Genomic DNA, 11,951 nt, shown 5'->3' with positions numbered 1-11,951 from the left:
TCTGGGTCAGTAGCACTCACTAAAAAATCAAAACCAAGGCAGATCACTGAGGGACACGGGAGCAAGCCAGTCTCTCATAGTGGATAGTGTCTTATGGAGTTGGGCTATAGGGCGTTTTGAGGTTCCATTGCATAATGTCTTTATGAAATCTAAACTGGTTACGGGACAAATGCAAATTGGTGTATGCTCCAGACTTCCTGTTGATGGTGTTGACCTTATTCTAGGTAATGATTTGGCTGGACATAAGGTGTTTCCCCAAAAGACTGTAGCAAATCCTGGGTGATGTGTAGATGTGCTACTGTGTCAAACCATTAAAATCTGTAAATTGAGGTTTAGTGGTGTTTAACTTTGTCGAAATGTGGTTTGACATTTATGGGTGGGGGTGTTACGTCTTGAGACATATTGTGTATATGTCTTGCTTTGCTGGTCCTTTTTCTCTCTCTCTTTCTCTTTTGTCCCATCCTTTCTTTCACAGGATTGGATCCTACCAAAGTGATCTCCATACCTGATTGGTGCTAATGGCACCAAGGAGCAGCAATAAAAGGATCTGCTGTGCCTGAGGAAGGAGCTCTGCTCAACTTGTGATTTCCTGTTGTTCTATTGCACATGTGCTATTGTGTGTTTGCTACAGTGTGTTGTTTGCTCCTTGTTTATGAAGAGTTGCGTCCTGTCCACGTAATCATCACCTATGATGCTTTTCTCTTGTGGTTGAATATTCACTACACTGTCACCTTTCTGCCATATCAACTCTTTAGGGAACAGTTAAGTAATAAAAGTACATCCTTTCCAACAAAGCCAGTCACATTAGATTGCAACGTTTCTCCCACTGCAGAACCACCTACAAGAACAGTTAGAGACAGTAATTATCATGACAAAATTCTCAAATTCATTTACAAACAATGGAAATTTCACAAACGTTCCAAGACAGGCAATATGTTTTTTTTTTTTGTTTTGTTTTTTAAAAAGGCACTATCAGATATACCAAAAAGAAGAAGAAATATGTGACCCTGGAGCACGAAACCAGTCATTAGGGTCAATTTTGTGAAATTTAGATGTATACATAATCTGAAAGCTGAATAAATAAGCTTTCCATTGATTGAAGTTTGTTATGATATGACAATATTTGGCTGAGATACAACTATTTGAAAATCTGGAATCTGAGGGTGCAAAAAAATCTAAATACTGAGAAAATCGCCTTTAAAGTTGTCCAAATGAAGTTCTTAGCAATGCATATTACAAATCAAAAATTGAGTTTTGATATATTTGCAGTTGGAAATTTACAAAATATCTTCATGGAACATGATCTTTACTTAATATCCTAATGATTTTTGGCATTAAAGAAAAATCAATACTTTTGACCCATACAGTGTATTTTTGGCTATTGCTACAAATATACCCCACCGACTTAAGACTTTGTGGTCCAGGGTCACACATATGCCTCTCTAAAGGAACACCAAACATTTTTATACATGGATAAAAAAAATTACAAACTTTTTTTAATGTAAATAACATGTATAACAGAATGTGACCAATAAAAAGTATATATTTTTAACGAATAAAGTAATTTATAGGTCCAGATGCATTAAAAAGACTCACTCATGATGAGCAGAAGTGTCAGCAGTGCCAAGGTCTTCATGTTTGTCCTGGAGGAGAGAGAAGCAGGTTTTGAAGTATGCTGGAAATTCCCACGTTCTCAAACAAACCAACAGGCTACAAACTAGTCTAAAGGTGCATAGTTTCATGCGAGTAATACATAAAGACAAACATCTGCGCTTTGTCCTGGTAATATCATTCATTAAAAGAAGAAAACAATGTCCTAGCAGCTCAATGCATCTGTGAATTTTATTAGAAGGCAGCCTATTTCCGCCCGGTCACATGAGAAAAAGAGCCAAATAGTTTTTTTCCAAAGATTTAGTAATCTGATCCTGACTGGAATGTACTGTAGCCTATGATTGAAAACAAAAGCTCCGCGAAACAGTCGAAGCAATTGTAATTTCAAACAAAACGGACTTTAAGTCAGTAATCTCTAACCAGGAAGCTGCAGATGGCTAAAACGTATTACTCTGAAAGCATGAAATTATTCAAAATACAGTGATAGGATATATATATCAACAAACAATAATGGATTAAAATGTGTTCTGAAAAGAAATAGCCTACAATAAAAACTAAAAGCACAATATCCTGCAGACCTTTGGTTTAAGTGCCGCTGCAGAAGAAGCACACGTATCAGATCGTTGAGGAAAGTTTGTGTCTTTGCGACGCGCCTACATCATCATCCCACTCACTCACCGCAAAACCTACCAGATGTGACTGAGTGCGCAGTTTTATAGCCCTGATAGCACACATACATCTCGGAGACGTCTATTTGACGTCTATTTTTACATCTGCAAGATGTATTTTTTAGAGTGTTTGCTCATCTGCAATACGTCTTTTGGACGTTTCCTATCAGATGTGAAATAGACGTCTATTAGATGTCTTTAAGATGTTTATAATTTAGAATTGGTGTGTCTAAAATACAGACAATTATATATTCATTTTTATATTCATTTATTATCAATATGTATTCTTTCTTCAATATATATATTTATCTTTTCCAATGATTTTATTCTGTATAAATTTATAGTTTAATGTTACTTAATACAGTTATTCATAGATTTAGTGCACAGGTATACTGCATTTATTTTTCATATCCGTCTGTGTTTTAATGCCTAATTTTAGATATGCTCATATTCCACTGACGTATTGCATTTATGTCTTTTTCCATCATCTGACATATAAAGGTACACCATATGTTCCATTTATGTTGGACAGGATGTTGGAAACTCATTCTTTATGCATAATGTTTTAATATGCACGGGTGTGTTCGATTTGTCTTTAATTTTCTTGGTATTAAGCACTTCCTTCTAAGTTGATATGATATTTAGCCTAGTGATATTTTAAGATTTGCAGCGCTTGCTGTTTCTGCTCAAGGTAAAAACCACAACCACCTCCTCCGACAAGTCAAGTTGACCTTCCTCTGACATTATCTAAATAAGGGGGAGGGAAAGGAAAATAGTAGGTAAATATTTTTAACATTTTGCTGATCAGACGAGAATATTCTATGACTTATGAAGACAGGTCTCTAGGCAATATAATGCCCCTTCAATTGGCATCTTTAATCTTTCCTTCTCTTTGCATGCTCTGAAGATCTTCATCTCTCGTCTTTTGAATATTAAAACTCAGATCAGATTACTCAGATTGTTAGACGTTTATCTTTGTTTTAGCAGAATCTGTTCAGCTTGGATATTGTATCCATTTTTAATCTCTTTTTCATATTTTAACATTTAATCATCTGTAATCAGTATCACTTATACTTATGATAATTGTTTTTAATAAACTACACTTTTACGGACTTCATCTGCCTGGATCTCTTCTCGGTGCATCAAGAATGTATGTAGAACTGACATCTTACAAACGTCTGTCAGATGTTTGTACACACAGCAGATGCTTTCCAGAACAAGTGATCTTTAACAGACATCTTGAAGACGTACGTGTGCTATCTGGGCTGAGACGGCGCTAGGAGGGCTAGACGGGGCTAGAGCCCCATCAGAAACTTGCTTAGACCCGGCAAAAAAGTAAAATATGCCTTTTTCGAAGCTGCTGTACACTCTAAAAAAAGATGGTTCTTTAAAGGATCTTTACATGCAGTAATGGTTTAGAACCATAGCATTCTGAAGAACCATGCTTTGTGTTAGAGTTTAGGGTTCTTTATTCCTGTAACTGTCAAAGCACCTCATTACTGATTTTCTGGAGTTCAGTGATACAACTACACAGACCGTCAACACACTCTCAACAGGTAAATGACTTCATTCTTAATTTAGATTCAAATTTAACTTTAAAATTGTAACTGGTTTCCAAACAAAACATGTTCTTATCTTATCTTATCTTTTTTATTTATTTATTTATTTTTTAGTTTTTGGTCACATATAAGTGTTTGCAGCTCAGTTAAGCTGTGGAAACTTCTCTCTTCTTCTCCACTAAGTAAGTAAAAGAGACAATGAATTTATATATTCATATTGTTAGAATTTTTAATTATTACTTGGGTTTATGTATAAACATACCCAGTCACAAAAATATATATATATATATATATATATATATATATATATATATATATATATATATATATATATATATATATATATATATTAAAACTATCCCATGACTTTATATCACTTTTTTTCTTTTAATATTGTGAAGGGCTCACATACTGTCCATTTTTGCTTTTGGCCTTCATAAACATAATTGTTTTTACATAAACACATGGACATACTGTAATTCTAAACTCAATTGTGTTTTTCAGATGTATCACATCCTATAACCTCATCATCTGCAGAGAAAAATCTCCACTTAATCACACCAAAATGATGGACTTAAAGGCATCAAATTGATTGGATTGTGATTGTTTCACTGAAACTTGGTCTTCATCAAATCTATTTTTTGTTCTTATGTTGTGCTTTACTTCTTTATGTATTTATTCATGTTCAATGTCAATTGTCATTCATTAATTTATTCAACTAATAACTGTTGTTAAGAGCACTGACATTTTTGCATGTCAATAAAAACATACTTCACACAACGTGCTGCTGTTGTTGTTGTTTTACTGTAAAACCTTAACCGAGGCTACACTCTTAAGATGCCTCATTACTGATTTTCTGGAGCTCAGCCATCCAACTACACAGACTGTCAACACACTCTCAACAGGTAAATAATTTCTTTCTTAAAATGTCTATAAATTATAACTTTCAAATGCTAATTGTTTTTCTATGTCTTTTCTCTTTTTAGTTTAAGAGAACATGTAAGTGTGACCAGCTCTATTCAGTTAAGGATACTCTCCTCTTCTTCACTAAGTAAGTAACACAGATATTGAATTTTTGGTCCATTTTGTGAGATATGTTTTTATTACTAGGGTTTATGCATAAACATACCCAGCTATCCCTTGACTTTATATTACTTTTTCCTTTTAACATTGTGAAGTGCTCACATGCTACTTTTGGCCTTCATAAACAATTGTTTTCACATAAACAACTGAAAGGAAACACATTGTATATCTAAACTCAATTGTGCATTTCAGATGCTGTCACATCCTACAACCTCATCATCTGCAGAGAGAAACTGCTATTCAGTCACACCAAAATACAGATAACGATTAACTTAGAGGCATCATAGAGGATTGTGAAGATATTTCACTGGAGCTTGGTCTTCAGTACACTATTTTATGTTCTATTTTGTTTTATTTCTTTAAGCATTTATTTATGTTCAATGTCCATTGTCATTTGTTAATGTATTCTACTATTAACTGTTGTTAGAATGCTGTCATTTTTGCTACAATTTCATGTCATTAAAAAAAAAGTACCTAATTGACACATTGTTATTGTTGATTTTATGTAAAACCCTAATAAACACTTCAAGATATTATAAAAGCAGGCAGATAGAAGGGGAAAAAACAATATTAATAAATAATGTATACAAATAATACTAATATTAATGATATTAACATACTAATATTAATGAAAAACTATCATTAAAAAGGTCATTTATAACACCAATAAGGTCCTGTATAGCATTTTCAAAGCATGGTTCTATATGGAACCCTATAAAAAGGGTTCCATTTAGCACTAAAAAGGGTTCTGCTATTGTTACAAGCCGAAGAACCCTTTTCTGGTCCTGTTTAGAACCATTTTTCTTAAGAGTGTAGCTATAAAAAACTGATAGCTAAAGTTTAGGCGTTCATTACTTTCTCTCAATTTAATTAGTCTTTTAGCACCCCTTCTGAACTGTTAAGCCCCCCTTAGCACCCCCAACAAAAAAAGTCCTGGAGCCGCCACTGATTACAAGTTCTCGCAGTTCTGTTGTTTTTTAAAGAAATTAAAAAGGTAATTGTGACTTTTTATCTCACATTTCTGACTTTTTTTTCTATCAATTGCAAGTTAACATCTTGCAATTCTGACTTTTTTTCTCAGAATTGTGAGATATAAAGATATTGCAAGTTATAAAAAATTTTTTAATTCCATGGTGGAAACCAAAATCCAGAATTGCAAGATTAAACTCAGAGCTGTGACATGCAAACTTGTAAAAAAAAAAAAAAAAAAAAATCATAATTCTGAGTTTAGAAGTCGGCATTGTGAGGGGGAAAGTAGTCTGATTCGTAAGATAAAAAAACTTGCAATTACCTTTTTTTATTTCCTTGGTTGAATCAAAAGTCCTTAGTTTTCTCATTATTTGAATTTTTTTTTTTTTATTAATTTTTTTTTTTTTTTATCCCATGCCAATCTATTGTGCTGTAATATATTTCTATTAAACCTGCCTTCAGTTGCACATACAAAGTAAACTGCATTTGGTTGCTGGAAATGTCATTCAGACATTGCCCTGGCCAGAATAACCTGCAATGTGAACCAGACCTTATGCTGATATTCAAAAGTCAAACTATGCAAGCATTTATTTATTATCTATTACCATTTCTCAAATTTAGGATTAGTGTTTCTAGAAAAATCGATCCAATCAATAATAATAGTGATGATGACCTTAGCAAACACCATCAATAATGACTAGTGCATTTCAAGATTCTCACAAGTCCACATGTTCCTGGCGTTCACTTTCTGTTTAAGTCTCCTGGAAGGCAGAGCATCATCGGGCAGGTTGTTGTGAGTGAACTCAAGGACGCAGTTTAAATTTGCATGAATCACTCTCAGATCAAAGGAGCGGCGGGGCGCCAGTCACTCGCTGAGCTCAAATATGATGGAATGTTTATTTCTGGGTCAGTGGGGGTGCTAATGAGAATGTATTCTAAGAACGAGAGCGCGAGCGAAGGCCTGAACAGCGGCTCTTGATTGGTTCGATTTGACAGCCGCTCACCGGGTAAGGACATTGACAATGACAGGCCGCCTGCGACCGGAGAGAGCTACACCTACCGAATACACCGACAAAATAACACACAGAGAGACCAGAGTCATGTTTTATTTATGGGCTTGCTACTTGAGCTAGACTTTCACACACAAAACTTTCTATGCAGAAAAAAACTGTCATATATTTACAGCAATAAAACACCGGAAATGTCGAGTTTACTGTCACTCTTCCCACTGCAGACCAAGAGAAAAGTAATCAAATATATCCTTGTGAAAAAGAAACCTTGCTTAACTATTCAATATGCACTTGTAGTGTACTTCATATCTTAAAAGTATAGTCTAATGGTCAAAAGTGTAGAATAATTAAAAAATATTTATAAAAATCTCTTCTGCTCACTAAGGCTGTATTTATTTACACAAATGCAGTAGAAACAGTGATATTGTGAAATATTATTGCAATTTAAAATAATGGTTTTCTATGTGAATATATTGTAAAATGTCATTTATTCCTGAGTCAAATCTGAATTTTCAGCATCATTACTCCAGTCTTCAGTGTCACATGATCCTTCAGAAATCATTCTAATATGCTGATTTGCTAATTGCATTTAATATAAATTTAAACTACAATACATTTTCGTTCAGTTACAAAAAATGCAATTATATGTCATAAAAATATTGCATTCAATATATTTTTAACATATGTAATTTTTACAATAAGCACTTTTTAAAAGAATGACAGTGACTGCAGACATTACAGCAAAATAGTGCTGTAAACAACACATACTGTACAAACAGTCATGAAACGGCAAACATCTGCATGCTGCTGTGGTCCTGTTCAAGGCATCTTGCATATTATTGAACTTGTGAATGTGTAATTCTTTCGTTCATTAGACATTGTGTCTAACGAGATGAACACAGAGCCGTGAAGAAAGGCTGAAGGTTAAGCAATCGAAGATGTTTACACTTCTGAAAACCTCTCAGGTGAGCTGATCTGTAAGAAAACACGTGACCCCATGAAATCAATTGAGTTCAACAAACACTAATTACCAGCAATACAGTCAGTGGAATACAGTTTACCTACTATTAAAAAAACATAGTATAAGAAACAGTGTGCATTATGATAAAAGTGTCAAACACTGCCATCAGCTGTCTGTATAGTCAAGTCAAATGTATTTTTATAGCGCTTTTTACAGCACAAATTGTTTTAAAGCAGCTTTACAGAAATAATAGTCTTAATGTTTAAAATATCTTAAAATCGTTTTGCCATGTAGTTTCATTTAGCATATTAGAGCTGGATGATCATATAGTTTTTTGCAATGATATAAACAATCAAGCAGTTGAGGTTTGCTTTATACACTGTAAAAAAAAAAAAATTAATAAAAAAAAAAGCTGAGCAAACTTAAACGTTTAAGGCAACCAGCTTCAGCAGATTTTGAATTTTCTCAACTTATTTTTGTAGGAGGTTTTTGAGTTCTCTCAGCTTTTAAGTTTTATAAACTTAATACAAGTTGAAAAAACTAAAAAATCTGCTGAAGCTGGTTGCCTTAAACATTTAATTTCTCCCAACTTTAGATTTTTTACAGCACTATGAAAAAAATAAAAAGTTGAGCAAACTTAAAAAGTTTAAGGCAACCAGCTTCAGCAGATTTTTTAGTTTTTTCAACTTGTTGTTTCAAGTTTACACAACAAAAACTTGAGAAAACTCAAAAATCTCCTTAAAAATAAGTTGAGAAAACACAAATCTGCTGAAGCTGGTTGCCTTAAACTTTTAAGTTTGCTCAAGTGTGGCATATACTGTTAAATGTGAGTGTGTGTGTACAGTGAGTAAAGTTGGCTATACTTACAGTAGTTGTATAATTTGTTATTAATTAATTAAATCAATTTATTAATTCATTATATGACGATATTGAAAATGATAAAGCACGTGAGGCATATAATCTTGGAACTGAAAATGTATTAATATTTTCACTATAATTTTGCATGGAAAATGTCTTGAAATTTAACATTTTAGATTAAATTGTGAGTGGTTAAAAAAGTGGTTAAAAAGGAAAAAGTGGTTAAAAATGTTACTTGCAGTTTATTCATCACTCTGGAAATGGAAGGTCAAGTGAAGAGCATTGCATTGTGGGATATATTGCATACTCAACCCGATCTCATGAAAGTGCGTATAAATAGTACGCCAAATAAAAATGAAAACTCGTGGCATTGATACGCAAAAATGGACTTTGGCGTGTATATGCTACGCGATGGGTAGGATTAGGGTTGTGGGGTAGATGCGTATCATATCTACGCGAAAACTGCGTATCATATGCACGCCAACAAATTTGGTATCATATGCACGTGAAAACTGCAAGTTCATATCATATACAGTATATTGCAAAAGTCCATTTTTGCGTATCAATACCACGAGTTTTCGTTTTTATTTGTCATACTATTTATAAGCACTTTCATGAGACTGCATACTACATACCGCTATCGCATACTGTATGCAACTGGTATATTATTCCAAATAGTGAGAATGTGTGTTAGTGGTTATTTAGAGGTGTGTGTGTGTGTGTGTGTCATTAGGGTGAAGAGACTAACTGGTGATTTGACAGTGTGCAGGAATCCATGTGTGCAGCGTTTCAGTCCATTTGCCTCTTATTGAGTTAAGTGTTCCTCAAACACAGGCTGTCAGACTCAGGCGAAGCGTGACTGCTGATGTCTGAGACACTTTCACATCTCACACAAATTAACATTCAAATCACTCTCAATCACACACACACACACGTGAGACACAAAAGAAGGAATAGCTATTGATTAAGTGCACACAAATGACATCTAATCATGTACTAAACATCTGACGAGGAGACATTTTCTTTCATCAGTCTGTTTTTAAGCATCAGCTAAACATGTCAGGAGTTACTGAGCTCACAAATGCCTTAACAAGCTTCATAAGTCACAAAACACCTTGAGTTTTCTGTGAGTGAGTGAGTCTGTGAGCACTGATTCCTGAGCACTGGGACTGAACATAATTTAAGTTTATGTAACAATTTTGGATTAAATTTATCAAAAAAATGTGTGTTTTTCCTCACCTATTACCAATTGTGGGTTTGATACTGTTATACAAAACTCATGCATCAAATACTAAATCTTGACTAGTCTAATAAATGAACTGAGACTACAGGATTCTTCCAAACTGATTCTCAGCTCTGTTTGTTTTAATAATTACCAGTCCGACATTCACCAGACAAAAATTACAGTGCTGACAAAACCACCGTATTTTACACATCACACCTGTAATAAATGCAGCCGTTTTGCTTTTCTGGTGTTTATACAAATATAATCTACTTAAAATGGTCATATCTAAAACTCCTGAATAATTGCTTTATAATTTATGTGATGGAACATTAAAATAAAAATAAATACAATACATTTGTGTGGTGTTATTAGAAAATAATAAGAGCATAATAAATTACATGATATAATAATATCAAAGTAGCACTTTCAAGATGAAGACTGACTTTGATATTTGCTGATTCACAAATGTTATCATAAATATATGGCCAAAGTAGCAACTCAAATTGGAAATCTTATGAAAAGTGGTCTTTTTAAATTAATTACTTTCCTTCTAGTAAAGTGTATAATGTTTCTTTCAAAGGTACTTATTTTTATTTCTTATTATAGGTTATTTTATGTTTGAATCAATATGAAGTAGTTGGTTTTAGGGGAGTGAAACACAATATAATATCATAATTTTGACAAAAAAGAAAGAAAATCGAATCAAAATGAAGAAAATTTTAGTTTTTTGCTCTTAATTTAAGAGCAAATGATGCTATTATGAAAACTAATGGCAGATGAAGTTGAATGTGATGTGTTTAGTCTCAACAATGTGTGTGTTTGAGAGACAGTAAATGTATAAAAAGACATGATGAATATCAGCGTGCATCAGCTTTCTGCAGCATCTGTGTGTGTTTAGTCGTCTGCTGAGCATCACAGATCATATTTGTCTTCATTTGAGAGACTAATTCTAGTTAAATGGATGAGAATGAGAGACGAGGAGTGAACAGGAACTATTCCCTGGAAAGACAGATGTGTGTGTGATTAGAGGAGCGGCTGACGAGGGACACGCTGTCATATCTGCTTTCCTCTTCTTATTGGGATGATTGACTGTCGCCACGGTAACAAATTATGGAGCAGGAGGAAGATTCCTGGATGGACATCAGCGGATCGATTCTGGAGAGAGAGAGAGAATGAAGGAGGTGCACAAGCTGGGTTTCTTCATATATGAGACAAGATGTCTTTATTTCTTTGATGCCAAATAGTGAACAACTCTTATTTTGATTATTGTTCTGTTTCTTTATATATTAGCTACTCATTTTTGTTCAGTGTCAAAAACTATTTTTCTATTAAATCTGTTCTGAAATACTGTATATGTGTAAGATTGGAATTCAGATTCTAAAATGAGTTAAACTTTGATGCCAAATAATGAGTTCATAGCAAGTTTTACGTGTTTTTTTAATCATTATTAATCACTTTTATTCAGTGTATATGTGCTTCTGAAATTCAGTAAGTATATAATAATATAATAAAAAATAAAGATCAAACTATATCTTTCAGGTGTGTGTGTATATATATATACAGTATATATATATATATATATATATATATATCAAGTTTTTAAATCTCGTTTTGTTCTCACTGTTGCAGAAATATTTCAAATCAGATGAACTGAAAGCAAATTACATATGAACCATGAATAACTGAGATTTGATTCTGTAGATTTACTGATTGCAAAGTCTGTAAAACTAATCAGACGCAGTATAATAAATTCAGATTTGCCATAATAAACCAGATCATATTTGAGGATTCAGTATGAATTGAATCAGCCTGTAAACAATATCAGGTGCATCATTCAGTATAAAACACAGTTCAGTTTATGTAACAGTGAACTCAAAGTCTCGTGTTGTAAGATAACAGGTCACACAGACTTTAAAACCAGCTCTAAAGGGTTTTATGACCTTATAACACTAATAAAACCACTAATTATTCATCCAGTAAGCTGAAGTGACAGTGGGCTTTCTGTAG

The sequence above is a fragment of the Onychostoma macrolepis genome, chromosome 06 (assembly GCF_012432095.1).
Source record: "Onychostoma macrolepis isolate SWU-2019 chromosome 06, ASM1243209v1, whole genome shotgun sequence".
NCBI classification, from domain to species: domain Eukaryota; kingdom Metazoa; phylum Chordata; class Actinopteri; order Cypriniformes; family Cyprinidae; genus Onychostoma; species Onychostoma macrolepis.
Note: the sequence above shows the minus strand (reverse complement) of the source record.